Here is a 20,740-nt window from a genome sequence, read left to right on the forward strand (position 1 = left end):
TACCTCTGTATGTCTGTGCATCACTTAGGGGTGATCCTCTTCATACTAGAACGTTTTTTTTAGCTGCAAGAACCAACTGGAGGTAAAGGTTTGCACATTCTCTGCTGTACCATAGTACATGACCTGGCTGTCGAGCTTCCTCCTGTTGATTCTACTGTATGATTGTTGTAGTGCAATCACAACCTAATTGGCTGTGTAGCTCGGCCCAGACACTCAGACTCCTAAATAATCTCTTAAAGGATTTATTCAGTAGTTGGTGACTTTCCATTAACCAATCCAAGAGCGTACTGATCCTGTATCAAACAGAAGTTAACGTCTGCGGTATAAACCAGTGCTTCTGAAACTGGCGAGATGCCCTCTAGTTGTTGGTGATGTGCAGCTGACAAGCGGCTATATGCTTCAAAGGTTGCAGCAATCTCTGGTTTGATCAGCTCAGCAGCCCATTGACAAGATTGGCACTTTTTCTAAAAAGAGTAGACCCGTTTTATGTTTAGAATGTACGTTATTAGGAAGTGAAGGGGATATTACACGTAAATGGATTGTCCTCAGGATAGGCCATCACTAGCTGATTGATGGGGGTGCAGGGTGTCGGACCCCTGCCGATCAGCTGTTCGGGTGTAGCTCCGTCACTGGAAGCCGGCACCAGAACTATACACAGCACCATCAGCCTTGTAGTGGGACCAGCTCTGTCCACTACACCAGAACAGCTGATAGGTGGGGGTGTCAGACCTCTACCGATCAGCTATTAATGGCCTATCCTGAGGATAGACCATCACTTAGTAGAAGCTGGACAACCCCTTTAACGATAATCAGGCCTAAGCAGTTGATCTTGAAGCAAATTTCTGTTCAAACTGTATTTGCATAAAAATGCTAAATATTGGGCATACACAATTCATATTCATTATTCTGCCCAAAACCTTTAAGGTATAGGTTATCTTGCTTTTCAGAATTTCCATTTTTCTCACAAAGATGAGTGATCATAAACGGGGCAGTGGAACACACCATTATGCTATTCCCTACAGCACAATTTTATAAGCCTTTGGTTACTGGGATGAAGGGACAGAAGCAGCTTCTTCCATCACTGGAGAATTTTTTCATACCACAGACTTGTTCTCAAGCAAGACACCAGTTATTTATCACTATGAGGCCTCTTGGCCGTAGTGCTCCCGGTTCCGCAATACACGGGGCACCGGCCGTGTGCATTTCACTTGAATGGGTCCACAAATCCAGAGATGCGGTGTGGAAAGGAAGCACTACGGAGTGGGGTCTTGTGCTTCCGTTCTGCAGAAAAATACAACTTAATCTTTTTGTGGAACGGACGGATCGTGGACCCCATTCAAGTAAATGGGTCCGCGATCTGTGTGCGACTGCCCCACGGTCGGTGCCCGTTCATTGCGAACCTCAATTTGCGGTACGCAGCAAGGGCCCGGCCAGCACACGGTCGTGTGCAAGAGGCCTAAGGCAAAACAGAGATACTGGCACTTTGGCGTTCTGCAGTTTGCGGACCACACATGACTGCCACTATCATAGAAAATGACTAGGACATGCTTTGTATTTTTTGCGGGGGCCGCAGAATGGAACTACGGATGGGCACAGCACACGATGTGCTGTCTGTATCTTTTGCGGCCCCATTGAAGTGAATGGGTCCGCATCGGTTCCGCAAAATTCATACCGTTGTGTGAATGAGCCCTAAGGGTCCATTTACACTTCTGTATTTCTGGGTCCGCAAAAGATGCAGACAGCACACAGTGTGCTGTCCCAATCTGTAGTTCCATTCCGCTGCCCTGCAAAAAAGATAGAAATGCCTATTCTTGTCCGTAATTGCTCTATCATAGGGCATTTTTACGGAACACCTGCAGAGCACACAGCCGGTACCCATGTTTTGCAGATCTACAATTTGCATACCACAAAACACTTATGGTAATGTGAATGGACCCTACTGTAGATATCCTGACTATTGTACCCAATAACTGCCTTTCGGATGTCCAGGAATGGGGAGATTTATCAAAACTGGCGTAGAGGAAATTTGGCTTAGTTGCCCATAACAACCAATCAGATTTCATCTTTCAGTTTCCGAAGGAGCTCTGCAAAATGAAAGGTGGAATGTGATTGGTTGTTATGGGCAACTAAGCCAGTTTTCCTCTAAGCCAGATTTGATAAAAGAGAGAGGCACAACATGTTTCATTCAGAGTGGTTTCATACATGACGTGTTTTTTTTTTTGTTTTTTTTTTGTTTTTTTTTAACTGCAGTTTCATGAGTTTTTCATTATTTCTTTTGAACCAATATCAGAAGTGGGTTCAAAAGGAACTAAAAAGGAAAGGACTTCTATTTCTCCTTCATGCTGGCGTTGGGCGTGTGAAAGAACCAATATGGAGATTTTTGGTAAACTTTGTGTAAGAATATAGTAGGTGGGATGAGAGATTTTCATAGGTCCTGTTCACATCTGCCCTGTGGTGGTGGTTTACATTTAGAATGGCCAGCTCAGTGCAGTGCTATACATTACTGTATGATGGTGGCGCCTCCAAACCCAGATGTGAACATATCTTTTATGAGGACACAAGATCAAATTCCATACTATATTGGTCTAGAAGAGGGCAGAAGGTAAAACCATGTGAAGTTTGGTGCCAATTCATTCTCATGTAAAGGTGGCCATGCACATGTTCAACTGGATCTTCTAACTATTAATGTCTATGGGGTTTCCCAACTTTGGTCCACTGGCAGATGTAGGGGAATTTAACATGCCTAATCCTTTGTTCCATGGAAGATAGGTTGCTACCAGACTGTTCTCGCTGCATCTTATTATTATTCTTCCCGTTGTAGTAAAATGCTCAGTCGTAAGTAAAAACTGGCACTGAATGCTACCTAAGGTTCTGTTCACATTTTGTCTGAGCCTTCCATTGTAGGTATACATCAGGAGCATGGTATGGCTCATTGTGTCCCAAGAATTGTAGTTCAGGATGAACAGTGGGCTACTGCAATCTTTAGGATAAGTTTAGTTACTGATCAGTGTGTTTATATCATCAGTATACTGAGGTTTTTAGATATGTAAAGGTATCTGGAACTGTAATACTGGTGTCCTTAGAATAGGTCATCAATATCAGATTGGTGAAGGTCCGACTCCCGTCACCCTCCGCCAATCAGTTGTTTGAACGGGCTGCTACACTATGGAGCAGCACAGCTGTATACACTGACTGGTGGTCGTGCAGGCTGCTCCCATTCACATCCACTACACATTGTGTGGAGCTGTGCTATTGTCGTGCATGTTCCAGAATGCAGCTGCCCAACCACTGGTTTAAAGGCTATGGACACTTTTGGGTAGTTTTTTATAATTGCATTTTACTAATTTTGGGCTAAAAATATATTTTTTCCATTGGTCTTTATTCAAAATATTCAGCCGTTTTTACATAGTAGGGCTAAAGTATTACTTCTCAGTCCTGTCAGCTGTTGGCTCATGTGACGCCTTATCTCTGACCTCATAAACACTCATTATAGCTAAACTCTTATCAAACTAATAAGAATATGGCTTAAATGAGTGTTTGAGGTTAGGAAATAAGATAAGGCTTCACACGAGCAATCAGCTGACGGGACTGAGAAGTGATACTATGACAGATTTTTTTTTTTTTACTCTTGTATCTCAAAAACAGCTTATCATTTTAAATAAAGAGCAAATAAAAATAAACATTTTTTTTAGCCCAAAGTGAGTAATCTGCAATTGTTTATGCAGTTATCCATAGCCTTTCACTGACCTGAACTCTAAGTATCATAGGAGTCTACTTTATGATGCTGTCAGTTTGGGTCAGTAAAACCTTGTGGTCAGGCTATGCCACATCTGAGGAATACAGATATATAACAGGAATCATGTGGGTTCCATGCTGATGAGAGTTCGGGTCAGTTAGACCCATAGTTTGGACATGACACATCTGAGCAGTACAGATGTATAACACAGCCGGAACAGGGATGTCATGTGAATCTGGCCTAACACTAAGCCCAGTGCAGAACGAGAGCAGTCGCGCACCGTGTGAGAATATTAGAATTTTTCTCTTTGACCCACTGAACCTGATGTGCCTCTCCTTGGTGTTTTACAAAACATTGTGGGTAAATGTTAATATCTTGTACTCTGCTACTTCTACATATAACATACTAACTACTGAAAACTACAGTTGCAAGAAAAAGTATGCGAACCCTTTGGAATGATATGGATTTCTGCACAAATTGGTCATTAAAATGTGATCTGATCTTCATCTAAGGGCTCTTTCACACCTGCGTTCTTGTCTTCCGGCATAGAGTTCCGTCGTCGGGGCTCTATGCCGGAAGAATCCTGATCAGGATTATCCCAATGCATTCTGAATGGAGTGAAATCCGTTCAGGATGTCTTCAGTTCCGGAACGGAACGTTTTTTGGCCGGAGAAAATACCGCAGCATGCTGCGCTTTTTGCTCCGGCCAAAAATCCGGAACACTTGCCGCAAGGCCGGATCCGGAATTAATGCCCATTGAAAGGCATTGATCCGGATCCGGCCTTAAGCTAAACGTTGTTTCGGCGCATTGCCGGAGCCGACATTTAGCTTTTTCTGAATGGTTACCATGGCTGCCGGGACGCTAAAGTCCTGGCAGCCATGGTAAAGTGTAGCGGGGAGCGGGGGAGCAGTGTACTTACCGTCCGTGCGGCTCCCCGGGCGCTCCAGAGTGACGTCAGGGCGCCCCAAGCGCATGGATCATGTGATCGCATTGGACACGTCATCCATGCGCATGGGGCGCTCTGACGTCACTCTGGAGCGCCCCGGGAGCCGCACGGACTGTAAATATACCGCTCCCCCGCTCCTACTATGGCAACCAGGACTTTAATAGCGTCCTGGGTGCCATAGTAACACTGAAAGCATTTTGAAGACGGTTCCGTCTTCAAATGCTTTCAGTACACTTGCGTTTTTCCGGATCCGGAGTGTAATTCCGGCAAGTGGAGTGCACGCCGGATCCGGACAACGCAAGTGTGAAAGAGGCCTAAGTCACAACAATAGACAATCACAGTCTGCTTAAATTAATAACACACAAAGAATTAAATGTTACCATGTTTTTATTGAACACACCATGTAAACATTCACAGTGCAGGTGGAAAAAGTATGTGAACCCTTGGATTTAATAACTGGTTGAACCTCCTTTGGCAGCAATAACTTCAACCAAACGTTTCCAGTAGTTGCAGATCAGACGTCTACAACGGTCAGGAGTAATTCTTGACCATTCCTCTTTACAGAACTGCTTCAGTTCAGCAATATTCTTGGGATGTTTGGTGTGAATTGTTTTCTTGAGGTCATGCCACAGCATCTCAATCGGGTTGAGGTCAGGACTCTCACTGGGCCTCTCCAGAAGGCATATTTTCTTCTGTTTAAGCCATTCTGTTGTTGATTTACTTATATGCTTTGGGTCGTTTTCCTGTTGCAACACCTATCTTCTGTTGAGCTTCAGCTGGTGGACAGATGGCCTTAAGTTCTCCTGCAAAATGTCTTGATAAACTTGGGAATTCATTTTTCCTTCGATAATAGCAATCCGTCCAGGCCCTGACGCAGCAAAGCAGCCCCAAACCATGATGCCCCCACCACCATACTTCACAGTTGGGATGAGGTTTTGATGTTGGTGTGCTGTGCCTCTTTTTCTCCACACATAGTGTTATGTGTTTCTTCCAAACAACTCAACTTTGGTTTCATCTGTCCTCAGAATATTTTGCCAGTACTGCTGTGGAACATCCAGGTGCTCTTGTGCAAACTGTAAACGTGCAGCAATGTTTTTTTTGGACAGCAGTGGCTTCCTCTTTGGTATCCTCCCAAGAAATCCATTCTTGTTTAGTGTTTTACGTATCGTAGATTCGCTAACAGGGATGTTGGCATATGCCAGAGACTTTTGTAAGTCTTTAGCTGACACTTTAGGATTCTTCACCTCATTGAGCAGTCTGCGCTGTGCTCTTGCAGTCATCTTTACAGGACGGCCACTCCTAGGGAGAGTAGCAGCAGTGCTGAACTTTCTCCATTTATAGACAATTTGTCTTACTGTGGACTGATGAACAGCAAGGCTTTTGGAGATACTTTTATAACCCTTTCCAGTCTTCTGAGAGCTCTTTTGTGCGAGGCATCATTCACATCAGGCAATGCTTCTTGTGAAAAGCAAACCCAGAACTGGTGTGTGTTTTTTATAGAGCAGGGCAGCTGTAACCAACACCTCCAATCTCATCTCATTGATTGGACTCCAGTTGGCTGACACCTCATTCCAATTAGCTCTTGGAGATGTCAGTCTAGGGGTTCACATACCTTTTCCACCTGCACTGTGAATGTTTACATGGTGTGTTCAATAAAAACATGGTAACATTTAATTCTTTGTGTGTTATTAGTTTAAGCAGACTGTGATTGTCTATTGTTGTGACTTAGATGATCAGATCACATTTTATGACCAATTTGTGCAGAAATCCATATCATTCCAAAGGGTTCACATACTTTTTCTTGCAACTGTATGTGACGCACAATTCAGCTGCAGGGATGTGGACACTTTACCCACAAAGCATTTGACCAGTGCATGACCTTTGCTTTGTACCTGTAGATATGTTCATCAGAGAAATGTCATTCACTCCAATAGCTTGAAAAAGCAAAATATTTGCACTTCATGATGTAATGTTTATCACGGTCATGTGCCAGTATGAGCGGTTTGGAGCTTTGTGAATCCTTGAGTGCCTTTTATATTGATGATGTTTTATGTCGGTTCCATAAAGATCACCGGAAGGAAGCATTAATCATTATCTGAACTGTATGTGCAACAATAATAAAAAAAACTTTTAGAAACTAATTTGTTTGTTGTGGTTTCTTACTTTTTATTATTTTTCACCTTTCTCCATGTTCAGAGCTTCACCTGGTCATAAGAAGTTCTGTCTCTGACCCCACGATGCAGCTGAAATACTTTGGTGGACAGCTGGAGGTGCAGGCATGAGATCAAGATTGCACAGGGGAGGGGGTGAAATAGAGGGCTTCAGGGTGGAAAAGTAGAGTCAAATATGCCCTTTTACAGACAATGTGCTGCTTTTGTTGCCACGTGCGTCCACAGAGAGATCTGCCAGCTGTTTTTCAGTTGTTACTTTCAGAGGACAGTCTAGCTTCAGATCTAATATATCTAAATGTGAATTATTGGACATCTCACCGTGGACCACACTAACAAATAGGGGAGCCTTGGGTATACCAGTCACTATTCCCAAATCCTCTGTCAAATACCTTGAGATATACAAGAATAAATTAGCCCCCTTCAGTACAAAAGATCACTGCTGAACCCAGGACATGGAGCCAACTCCCTTTGTCTTTTTGGAGATGTTGAGATTATTCTAAGCTCCTCTATCCTTTACTATCCCACTGCTATTGAAGCATAATGACCTCACAGGTCTATGTAAAATTGTTCTGCCAACTACAATTTGGAATCTAACAGACCACCCTTGGCATTTCTGTATTACTGTAACGCAGCAGGTTTGGACCCACTGTGCTACTGAACGGATTTGGCTTAGGGTTAAGGGTGTCTCCTTGGTCTTCACCCCTTTACCCCTATACAGGGATATGGTTTCAGCTGCAGGGGAACCACCAAGGCCAAGACTTCTAGAGTCCTCTGCATTCCAACACCAAACTCCATTGCAGGGACTAGCAAACTAGGAACCTTGTTTTCTCAGGAAGGAAGGTGCCTGAAATACCCAGGTTAAGGCCATAGGCTGGGGACAGATAAGAATGTGCATGCACACCCTACAGTCAGAGAGGCTGCAGCCCCTGAGTATAGGCCCAATACTACGCCTGTGGCTGTGCCCGCTTTGAAACAGCAGAGAGTATGAACCACCAGTGTCATAATTACACACCAAATTTTTTTGAATTATCACAAACGATTAAACACTGTTTAAAGACACAATAGCCACATGGAAGGCGGTTAGAGAAGGTGTTGGCAATATAATTTTTTATTAGCAATTTGCTCTTCCACAAAAACATAAGCAAATACCTCTGAACAAGGAATTATCAATCATAATCTGACATGAGGACGGTATGTGTGAGCATTATTATCAATTGTTCAGATTAATAAACAAGAACATACAGAAAAAGAAAAGAGAACACGTAGAGAATTGCCATAAGCATTTCCAAAACATTTTATATCATGTTTCATCCTAAGCTAACAAAATAGAATCAAGCAATATCCCTTCCTACTTCTCGAAACCTTCCGCCACCAAAGTCCTATGCAATGGTTGCCGCTGGATATAGACAGCCCCAGTTTGTCCAATCTTTTTCATATTTTTTGTGTGAAGTTTTTGTGAGCTGTCATTATTTTCAATTTTATCTCCACAGCTCTCGCAATTTCCTGATGGGCAGGAATAGCAGTGCTTTTCCACTTTGTTGTTATTGCAAGCTTGGTGGCCAGGAACAAGTGCATCGCAATTGTCTGGAAACCATGCGGTATCTTTTGATGATCAATCAACAATAGGGCTGGCTATCCGACATCCAGCCGCACCAGATATAGCACCAAATACCCGGGACCACAAGTCAGATATCTTAGGGCATTCCCACAGTATATGGAGAACAGTCCCTCTCCCTTCACAGCCTCTCCAACAGACATGAGATGAACCTGGAAAGATTTGACTAAGTCTCATTGGGGTGTAATACCACCTAAGCACGGTTTTTATATAAGATTTGAAGTGTGATGTACATTTCAGGTTGGATACTGCAGATCTGATGGCTGTGGACCATTGAGTTGGGGAGAAGGTCTTTTTCAAATCCGCTTCCCACGATAAGAAGGGAGCCGACTTGATAAAGGACTCTTTGTTGCCCAAATATGAGTATATCGGTTTAATCCCTGTCCGTATAGCATTTGCTAAGGACCATTGTTTTAGAAGCTGTAGATTCCCCCTATTTTTTTTAACGTAGGGTTCCTGTTCAAAAAAATGCCTGATTCTTAGGTATTTATAAAATTCTTGATGTGGGATGTTGTATATCTTTTGTAGTTCTTCGAAGGACTTTAAAGGGATTCTGTCATCAGATTTTACCCCTAAACATATGCTCATGTCTAGACTAATAAGAAGAATCCTAAGCTGGCCTTATTAACCCTCACTGTGGCTCTATTTGCCCAAAAAACTGGTTTTTATAACCTGTAAATCACTTACTTAAGGTGTCCAAGGGGAGGTCCGTTTAATACAGGGTGCCCGTCCGCACCCCTTGCCGTCCGGTGCCCAGCGCCACCTTCCCTGTCTTCAGCGCCGCCTTCTACAGCTCAGCGCCGCCTCCGCAATCCTCCCCGTCCCTCTGCCAGATCCCGCGCCTGCGCACTAGGCTCAGCCAATCTGCAGGTCATATCGGGGTTGAGCGAAGTGCGCATCAGGCCGGTGCATGCGCACTTCGCTCAACGAAGCCGTTGCCAGGAGTCCGCACGGGCGCATCAGGCTGAGCCTCGTGCGCAGGCACGGGATCTGGCAGAGGGACGGGGAGGATTGCGGAGGCGGTGCTGAAGACAGGGAAGGCGGCGATGGGCACCGGACGGCGAGGGGTGCGGGCGGGAACCCTGTATTAACGGACCTCCTCTTGGGCACCTTAAGTAAGTGATTGACAGGTTATAAAAACCTGTTTTTTGGGCAAATAGAGCCACAGTGAGGGTTAATAAGGCCAGCTTAGGGTTCTTCTTATTAGTCTGGACATGAGCATATGTTTAGGTTAGAGGGGTAAAATCTGATGACAGAATCCCTTTAAGGAAGATTGAATCAGTAGGTTTCCCACTTTATCAATTCACCTCTTTCCAGGACTTTAAAGACAAGTCTGGAATAAGGCTTTGTAGGGAATCGACCTGCGTAAGATAGGCCATAGGGATCGGTGTACCTTTCCCTTTTTCATGGTAAGTTTTCCAAAGGACTACAGAGGTAGATATGAAATAAGGGGATATAGAGCTGGAAAAACCTTCATGTAGAGATGCCATAAGTAGTGCCTGCAGGTTCTGCACTGGAGCTTGTGTTTGCTCAATATGTACCCAATATTTAGCTGTATCCCCCACCCACCAGTTCCTCAGATGGTTAATTCTCGAGGCTAGATAGTAATCAAGAATGTTAGGTAGACTCAAACCACCACATCGTCTATATCTACTCATAATGCTTTTAGCTATACGTGGCCCTCCTTTGTTTCAAATGAATTTGTTTAACATTCTATTGGTGGAATTGAAGAGGGGAGTGGTATAGGTATGGTCCTAAACAAATACAACAGCTTAGGGAGCGTATGTTGTTGAAAAGCAGCAATGCGACCCAGCCATGATAATTCAGTCTTAGCCATATTATCTAGATCTGTCTGTAATGACGAAAGGAGCGGAGGGAAATTAGCTCTATATAGACTTTGGGGGGTAGAGGTGACCCGGAAACCCAAGTACTGTACTTCAGATTCCTGCCAATCTAATGGGAGTTGCAACTTTAGATGCTCCAATGACTTATGCGATAACCCGAAGGGAAGAGCCTGAGATTTACCTTCATTTACTTTATAATACGAGAGGGCTCCATATGAGCGGATGATTCTCATTACTGAGTTTAAGGATAATGCGGGGTTTGTTAGTGAGGATTATATCGTCCGCATAAACTGTGTTGTCTGTCCCCGATCTGCACCCCCTCTATGCCAGTCGCCTGGCGGATTGCTTGAGCTAAAGGCTCCAGTGATAGTATAAATATGAGGGGCCGTTTGATAAAGTGAATGGATCAGATAATACTCCATTGGGCAGTACTCTGGCAGATGGCATAGTATATAGAGCTTTAATTGCTGTTACCATTTGCCCCGGGAAGACAAATGACCAATTCACCCTGTCAAATGCCTTCTCAGCGTCCAGGGTGACAAACACCGCAGGCACTGAATGCCGGTTGATGATATCAATTAGGTTTAGCATTCTTCTAGAGTTATCTGTAATCTAGTCTTCCCTGCACAAATCCTACCTGGTCTGGGGCCACTAATGATGGTATGATTTTGGCCAGTCTGTTCGCAAGTAGATCTTGAGGTTAGTATTCAACAAGTAAATTGGTAGGAAGTTTTGTGTGACTGATGGTTCTTTTCCTGGTTTTAGCAGGGTTACAATAACCGCCTCCAACATTTCGTTGGGCATCTTTCCCTCCGTCACAACACAAGACAGGGATGCATGAAGGTGGGGGGTGAGAATCTTTGAATATACCTTTTAATAGGAGTTGGAGAGGCCATCTGGGCCAGGGCTTTTATGGTGAGGTAGTTGTCCTATTATACGAGAGATCTCCTGTGGGGTTATAGGATTACATAAGGAGTCTTGTTGCTGTTTATTAAGGGGTAGCAATGCTAGGGATGTGAGAAAATCCTCAACCTCCTAGGGTGATGCCAGATTAAAGCCTGGTTCCTCCGCTAGGTTGTAAAGTGGTGAATAATATGACATAAATCTTTTCGCAATAGACTTCAGGTCATAAATCTTTTGGGATTTTGAGGGATCCCATAGATAAGCAATGCGTGATCTCTGGGCTTTGGATTTAATTATTTTTGCTAGTATTTTTGCTAGTAGGCTGGTTTGCTTGGGAGTAGTACATAGCTTTCATTTTCTTCAGTGAAAGTTCGTATTCATGTAGATAACTTTCTCTAAGTGTCATTCTGAGGGCTCTCAGTTTTTCTGAAAGCTCAATTGATGGGGAGGATTTGTTTAGGGATTTGGTTGTATGAATTTGTGAGAAGATCCCTTAGTTTTTTTATCTCTGTGCCCTATTTTAATGAGAATGCCTAGGATGAAGGCCTTATGAGCCGCCCACACTACTGAGGGATCTGACACTGAAGCGGCATTAAACTGGGAGTATTCTTCTAGTGCTTGGGAAACCTCAGCCTAATAGTGGGTATTTGCCAGCACATACTCATTTGCTCTCCAGATCGGGTTTGGTGGAGTTAGAAATTGTTCAGTAATGTCTAGTGATACCGGAGCGTGATCCGGCCAGGTGATCTGACCTATACTGGAGCGTGCCGCAACCGATGGGGTTCCTCTATCCACCAGGATTAGGTCAATGCATGAATAGGAATGATAGAAAGGTGAAAAATAAGAATAATCTCTTTCAGAGGCGTGGTGTAGGTACCACACATTGTAAAAGGAGTATTTTAGTAGAGTGGGGGTTATTTCTAGATGAGGTGGAGGAATCCTAAGAGGGGTCAGGGACCATGTTGAAGTCACCGCATATGATAACTCTACCTTTTTGCATAGACTGCACATTTTTGAATAGTCTATTTAAAAAGTGTTGTGGTCTTACATTGGGGGCATAAATCCCTATTAACTTATATAACACATTATTTAGATAGCATACATGGATGATATACCGCCCTCCCGGGTCGATGGTAGAAGAAACAGCGGTGCAAGCTACGGAATTCTTGATTGCCAATAGAACTCCCTGCTTTTTCCCCACACCATGAGCCTGGAGAATAACAGGGAAGCAGTGATGTTTTATCTTATCAGCGTTTGCAGAAACGATATGTGTCTCTTGGGCACAAAAGATATCACATTTGAGCGAGAGGACCTCCTTCCACATCACACGGCGCTTGTAAGGGCTGTTTAAGTTACGTACATTCAGAGAACCAAGTTAGAGCACCATGGTAAAATAAATACTGCTAGAACAGATGGGCGTACGTCTGAGGCGGAAGGATGTACACAAATTTCTGAGAGGTAATGCATGGATATACAGCATTGTATAGGCAAATCTCTACCAACAATTAAAGGGGTTGTCCGGGTTCAGAGCTGAACCCGGACATACCCTTATTTTCACCCAGACAGCCCCCCTGAGGCTAGCATCGGAGCATCTCATGCTCCGATGCGCTCCCTTGCCCTGCACTAAATCGCAGGGCAAGGGCTCTTTTGTTTTTAATAACACACTGCCGGGCGGTAACTACTGCCTGACAGTGTGTTCGGAGACGTCACCGGCTCTGAGGGGCGGGCTTCAGCTCTGCCCTAGCCGTTTTACTGGCTAGGGCAGAGCTAAATCCCGCCCATCAGTGCCGGTGACGTCACCGGGGTTCCTGGCAGCCCCATGGAGAGACCCGGTACGTCACCGGATCTCCAAAAAATGCCTTTGCCCTGTGCAATTTAGCGCAGGGCAAAGGAGAGCATCGGAGCATAAACTGCTCCGATGCTCATGTCAGGGGGGCTGCCGGGGTAAAAATGGAGGGATGTCCGGGTTCAGCTCTGAACCCAAACAACCCCTTCAAAGAGGTTGTCCGGTCCCAAAATCAAAATTCTTTTTATGTGCTCCTAACACCCCTCACCATGCATACATATGCCCCCAATACCTGTTTTTCATGTCCAAGCTTTCCTTTTCCCCTAGAAGACATCAGACTATCCTGGCAGATCTGTTTACTTTCTCCCCTTCTTGTTTTGTTGAATACATAACTTTATTGATACACAAGCCTGGCTGCACTGCACAGTGATGAGTCACAGGCTGGACACGCCCCCACTCTGCTCTGTCTGCAGCAGCTACTCCATCTATAACTCCTGTGTCTATCTTTCTACACCCAGACATGAATCTACTTCTCACTCAGTGTCTAAATCCCTAAAATTACTGACCGTCCACAGGCTCTGCCCTCACATGTATATCTAATCCTATCCTGTGTGATACAGCATGCTGAGCTGTGTATCTAATCCCATCACTGACCATCTGCAGACTATTTCCTCACCATCTCCAGAGTGTGAAAAACAGCTTGAATCAGCAAGCGTATCCAATCACATCTGTATCTAATCCTATCCTGTGTGATACAACCTGCTGAGCGGTGTATCTAATCCCATCACTGACAGTCTACAGGATCTTCCCTCACTAACTCCAGAGTGTGTACACGACCGTATCGATTTTGCGATCCACATTTTTTGCAGTCCCATTGAGTTCCATGGATTTGAGGTCCTTCATTTGAGGACCAGAATAGGACATGTTCTGTCTTTACTGGAACTGACATACGGATGTAAAAAACACACCAGTGACGTCCCTGTGCTTTCCCCATCCGTATGTCAGTTCTGCGAATGATAGAACATGTCCTATTCTGGTCCTCATAATGCAGATCTAAAACCCATAGAACTCAATGGGACTGCAAAAATATGTGAATCGCACACGGACAGTAACCTTACTTAGTGGATCCGCGACTTGCAGACCGCAATACAGATATGGTTCTGTGCACGAGCCCTATCACTTATGCTCAGCGCCCATAACAAAGACATCCACAGTGCCCCCATAACAGTGACGTCCACATTGCCCCCATAACAGTGACGTCCACATTGCTCCCATAACAGTGACAGCCACAGTGAGTCCATAACAGTGACATCCACAGTGCGTCCATAACAGTGACATCCACAGTGCCCCCCATAACAGTGACATCCACAGTGAGTCCATAACAGTGACATCCACAGTGAGTCCATAACAGTGACATCCACAGTGCCCACATAACAGTGACATCCACAGTGCCCCCCATAACAGTGACATCCACAGTGCCCCCCATAACAGTGACATCCACAGTGCCCCCCATAATAGTGACATCCACAGTGCGTCCATAACAGTGACATCCACAGTGCCCACATAACAGTGACATCCACATTGCTCCCATAACAGTGACATCCACAGTGAGTCCATAACAGTGACATCCACAGTGCCCCCATAACAGTGACATCCACAGTGCCCACATAACAGTGACATCCACAGTGCCCCCCATAACAGTGACATCCACAGTGCGTCCATAACAGTGACATCCACAGTGCCCCTAGTGCCATCCAATGCCCCCTATTTGTCAGCCAGTGCCCCCTTGTGCCATCCAGTGCCCCCTAGTACCATCCAGTACCCCCACTATGCCATCCATTGCCCCCTTGTGCCATCCAGTTCCTCCATTGTGCCATCCATTGCCCCTATGTGTCATTCACTGTGCCCCAGTGAAATCCAGTGCCCCCATGTGCCATCCTCATTGCCCCAGAGTGCCATCCACAATTCCACAGTGCCAACTCCCCCATCCCAATTTGCCAGTGAGTGCCCCAAGTGAGATCCGCAGCATAGTAATCAGCCTCTGTGGCTGATCGCTATGCTGTCACTCCTGCACAGCGCTTACATCGCACTGTGCAGGAGTCAATACAAGCTTCAGATAGAAGCCTGTACACTGCAGAGAGCGGCCGGCGGGCCTGAACATGCACACTAGCACTAGCATTCAGCCTAGTGCGCTGTGAAGACTGCCGGCTGACGCTCAGGGCCGGTGCAAGGATTTTTGCCGCCCTAGGCAAAGATCCATTTTGCCGCTGCCTCATGTCACTCGCTCACTGACAGATACACACACACACACACACACACACACACACACACACACACACACACACACTGACAGACAGACGCACTCAGACACTCACTGAATGACGTACACAGAAACTCACTGACAGACACACACTCACTGACAGACAGACACACACTCACTCACTGACAGACATACACCTACCCACTGAAACACACACACACACACAGGGAAACTCACTGACAGACACTCACTCACTGGCAGACAATGGGGGGGGTAATTACTATGTGGGTCATAAAGGAGGGAATAATTACTGTGTAGGGGCATTAAGAGGACTGGGTGGGTATAATTGTGTTTTAGGCGGGAGTTACAGGCTTAGTTTATGATGAAAAAGTTTGCCAGGATGTGGTGCCGCATGAAATACCCCTCTTTCTACTTCTCTAAAGTTTGGAAGTGCCTACTTGGCTGTTAGCCCTACATTTTCTATAACACTATCTACATGAGTCACATATAGCAAAATGCAGGTCAATGGAGCAGTTGCAGGAGCAGCATTTCAGGAGTAATGAGAGACAGAGGCATTTGGGACAAAAGTAGCAGGAATTGAGGGATATCTGGGAGCTATTGGACCGTACAAGCCGGGGCCAGGAGCGCGGTACCGGCTGCACTTCGCTGTGGCTGAACACACACACACACACACTGAGGTAACCAGCGACATCCGGCGTGCGCTCCCGCCACATGGCGACCGCCGCTTCCAGTACAGCACATAGCCGAACAGATAGCGCCGGTCCCGGTCCGCCACCATGTCCTCCAAACAAGCCAAGAAGAAGGAGTCCGGGCATCGCCTGAGCTCAGCAATGGGGCAGACGCCCAGAGAGTGAGTGTGGATAGGAGCAGGTTCCGTATTTGCCTCATAATTGAGGCTGCACAGAATTCCCAATATTTACCCTAAATCTGGACATACCCTTATAGTAATGGCAGATGGTATATACTTGTCTGAGACAAACACACACATATACTCACTGACAAACATACAGACACTTACTGACCGACAGACATCCACACTCACTGACATACACTCACTTACTGACATACACACACAGACACTCAATGACAGACACACATACATTTACTGACAGACATACATACACTCACTCACTGACATAAATACACAGGCAGACACTCAGTCAAACACTTAAACACTCACCTCCCTGGGGTCCAGTGTGGTGCAGCTCCTCAGTCCTCCAGTGCGCCGTTTAGTATACCGGAGCCGGAATGACGTCATATTCCGGCATCACAGAGGGCGCACGAGGGAGGAGTGGGGAGCTGCTAGAACAGCCTCCCTTGCCGCCCGCCTCCTCTCCTCCGGTAAGTTACTGGCAGAGCAGGCACCTGCCATCAGGGTAAGCAGATGCCTGCTCTGCCATATTTAAGAAGGATCTCCATCTCCTGGCCCCCCTGTAACGGCGCTGGGGGCAACTGCAGCCCAAGTCAGGGGGAGCCCACAGGAGCGCCCCCAGCAGGCCGGCGCCCTAGGCGAACGCCTAGTTCGCTTATATGGTTGCGCCGGCCCTGCCAACGCTTTCTCCAGCAGAAGGCGGTGACATCACTCGTGACGATCCATCTCCTGCTGGAGAAAGGAAGGGAAGATAAGAAGACGGACTTCAGCCGGAAGCAAAGAAAAGCCATCTGGTGGGACCACGTGATCTCAGGAACAGCTGACCTGTGGAAGGTAAGTATGTGATCATTAATCTTTCCTCCACAGGTTAGATTGTTAAAGGAAAAAAAAGGTTAAGCCCGGAGAACCCTGTGAGATTGTGGATAAGCTCTGCCTGTATAAGGTTTATGTTTAAAGCAGGGGTAGGCAACCTCCGGCACTCCAGCTGTTGTGAAACTACAACTCCCAGCATGCATACTTGTTCTGCTCTTCTAAGAACTCTCATAGAAATGAATGAAGCATGCTGGGAATTGTAGTTTCACAACAGCTGGAGTGCCGAAGGTTGCTGATCCCTGGTTTAAAGTGTACTTAAACTGTCATTTGGCATTCCGGGCACTAGAGGCCACTGTTTTGCAGCTACAACCAGCACACTCTGGGATTTGCATATGTAAAGTAGGTGATGACTCATGCTGCTGCTAGTGAGTGAACCAGGAAGTGTTGATCTGACATGGTGGAAGGATTGTGAGGGACTGAATCCGATTACATCCTGGCTTGCAGATGTCCGGCAGTGAATGGACACTCAAAGGAAGGAGAGTAGCTGTCGTCTCCTTACTGAATCCAGCTCTTTGAAAGAGAGGTTGTCCCAGGAAGACCAGTTCCAGTGTGTGGACAGAAAGTCTCATCATCAAGCAAGTCCGCACGGTTGCTGAGAGCTTGGTGGCCATCCCGGGTAAGCAGCATCCTAGGGCCCAGAACGGACGCAGGTCAGTACACCCGTTTACTCCATGCTTTATACTAGTGGCGCCTGAAAAACAGAGACTAAGCCTAGGCCTGAAACTAGATAGCTAGTCAGGGTTGTGTGATTGCCAGGTTGTTCAGGACTGTTCTGCGGCACAGTATTGACTTTGCAGGCTCTGCTGTGTCCGCCATCGGCTAGGTCAGTCCTGTTCTGCGGCACAGTATTGACTTTGCAGGCTCTGCTGTGTCCGCCATCGGCTAGGCCTGTCCAGTGGGCAGAGACAGTGACTGTGGGTCCGGGATATAGCGTTTTCTATGCATGTTTGTATTGTTTTGGTTATGCTTGTATTATTACATTTTGCCTAAGTAAAGTTTCTGTTCTTGCATATTAAGCTGGTGTCAGTGTCGCTTTCCTTGTCTATGACTTCACTGTATCCTGGTGAGCCCACCCGGTACACGGCTTACAACCCCTTTAACTTAAACTGACATAATGGAACAGAAAACATGAATAGCATAAAATGCAAAAGGTCCCAGAAAAGGGGACAGGTGAAAGAAAGAGCAAGAGACCTATGAAGGTGCCTCTTATGAACTTGTGGGGAAAGTTCAGTCATGCACACCAAGGGAGGGGGTACTCATCAGCTCACGTAGTGTCTAGAAATCATGGGTTGTAGAGCCCTTCAACGGGTCTTCTTCTTTCATCTGCTCTCCACCAGGTGCCACTCATTTTCATCCGTGATACGCAGGTGGTTCTTGGGAATTTGTGATTCATCCACAGTGATGTTCCATGAGGCCAGCACCGCAGTGCCTTCCTCCACCAATCTTATCACCACGAAGGAGCCATTTCTGTGAACTAGAAGTTTAACCGGGAATCCCCAGCGGTAGGCAACGGAACGTGCTCTCAGGGCTGATGTGATAGGCACCAGATTGCGGCGTAGTAGAAGGGTAGCCGCTGAAAGGTCAGCATACAATTTGACTTACTGATAGGGGCCGGTAGGACCTCCATTTTTCTGGCGTGGGTTAGGGTTCCTTCTTAGATGTGGTAGAAGTGGATTCTAGCCAGAACATCCCTCGGGACTTCTTCAGACAGGTGTTTCGGCTTAGCTATCCTGTGGGCTCTATCTATGATGATATCTTGCTCTGTGCACGATGGTAAGAGCAGCCTAATTAGCCCCTGTATATATTCTTGGAGTCCTGCTGGCGGAACACTCTCTGGAACCCCCCGCAATTTCAGGTTGTTCATGCGGGATCGGTCTTCTAGGTCCGCCACTTTAGCTCTGAGTTGTGCTACCTCTTCTGACAGGAGGTCATGAGAGTCAATGAGATTATTGTGAGAAGACACAAACTCCCACATCTTAAATTCTAAATGTTGTACTCTGTTTCCCAGCTCTGCGATGGAGGATTGGATCGGCACAATTAGTTGGGATAACTGCACTGTCATAGATTGGTTAAAAGCTAGCAGCATATCTTTCAATAGAGTGCCTGATGCTGGTTTGTCATTTGTGGGGTACTGTTTCAGAACCTCTGTCAACGTGAGGGTGTCTTTTTGAATGGTGTGCAAGTCGGTGCCATTTCCCGCCTTCGGAGACTCCTGCCTCCTAGGCCTCTGCTTTTCCGGGCTGGCAGTGGGGGAGATCCGCGCTCTGCTTACCACTGGTGACGAACTCGGCTCAGCGGCACCTCTCCTCATCTGGCTAGCGGTGTCTCCGCCAGACGTCGCATGCTGCAGGAACCTTTCTGCGTGTCCGGGGCTCCGCTGCTGCAATCCACCGCTGTCCATGCTGCGCAGGGAGCTGGAATCCGAGGAGTAGTTCGGGCTGGAGTTTGGTGCGGTAGGTGTGCTGCTGCCACCAGCGCCATCTTTGCCCCGCTCCCAGCCGAAGAAGAAGTACAGCTTCCCTTGTGGTTTCAGACTTCTTTTCCCTCTGTTCATCATGAGGGTGAGTTGGTAGCACTGGCGAGTGCCTTTTGGGTTTGTACAGCGATGTTTGAAGGGGTCTTGCAGGACTGGAACGCTTTACATGAGCAGGAGCTCTAAATCAGGCTGCCATGTCCCTCGGCTGCTCGGCCATGCCCCCTCTTACCTCTTTTCTAAATATCTAACACCTTAAGGACACCTAACGAGGGATCAAAAACTGATTATTCAAAAAATGGAGGGAAGTGGAATCTTTGTGGCTGAAACATTCATCATCCCCAACAGGTTAGATACTGTATCTTAAAAAAAAACTGTCACCATGAAAATGCAATGTAAGCTACAGGCAAATTGATAGAGAGCAGAAGCTGAGCAGATTGATAGTCATAGAGGGAATGCTGTCAATCATTGATAGGACCACCTCCATGACTTCAAAGCCCAGAATGAGCAGAACATTAAATGAATAAAATACAGGTTATACCTAATCTTTTCCCACAAAACCATATATCAATCTGCTCAGCTCCTCCTGCTCTATAAAACATGTTGCCTGCAGCTCAAAAACAATGTTCAACGTGACAGGTTCCCTTTAAATTTCCAAAAGTACTCAAATATGTCAAATGTTATCTTTCACTTTCTAGCTTACCATCGACTAACAAGGAATATGCCTTAAACATAACAGAATTGCTAATAAGTTCACACCCCAGAAAAAAGTTTACTTTGTTGTTTGGGAAAATAAGGACAGGTCCTATCAACATGGGCAGTCCAATCAATAGGAAAATTAGAGCCAGAGATACACCAAAAGATATAAGTGCCAGATAATAGATACTGGTGCCAAGAGAGGAAGGCAATAATTAATTAATTAACTTCAATCCATGGCTTCAATATGCCTCCTCATGCAAATGTTCCTGACAGATTGGTGGAATGCTCAACATGCCAACAACCAAAAGTAAAATTAACCCATAGTATATGGTTATGTACAATACCCAGAAGTTTTGGAGTGAGATAAACGATTTAGTAAATCGGAATCGGAATTGGAATGTATATCTATCATTAGATCCTCAGTCTTACCTATTCCACTATCTCCCAGGGGATATCAATGCCCGTCACATATTGCATGTTATAGCTTTGGTTACAAAGAGGTGGCTTCAGCCCTCGCCTCTTCCTTTCAGGAGGTATAAGT

General features: G+C 45.9%; 1 long non-coding RNA gene across 1 annotated transcript; it reads right to left on the reverse strand.

The window, feature by feature from the left end:
* Positions 1 to 545: 545 nt before the first annotated feature.
* LOC120978023 lies at positions 546 to 19,180 on the reverse strand. The gene is made up of 3 exons (XR_005774033.1): positions 19,171 to 19,180; positions 13,653 to 13,659; positions 546 to 684 (listed from the first exon to the last, which is right to left on the reverse strand). It is a non-coding gene; the product is annotated as an uncharacterized LOC120978023 (long non-coding RNA).
* Positions 19,181 to 20,740: the final 1,560 nt, after the last annotated feature.

Source organism: Bufo bufo, chromosome 8 (genome assembly GCF_905171765.1).
Source record: "Bufo bufo chromosome 8, aBufBuf1.1, whole genome shotgun sequence".
In the NCBI taxonomy this organism is placed as follows: Eukaryota; Metazoa; Chordata; class Amphibia; order Anura; family Bufonidae; genus Bufo; species Bufo bufo.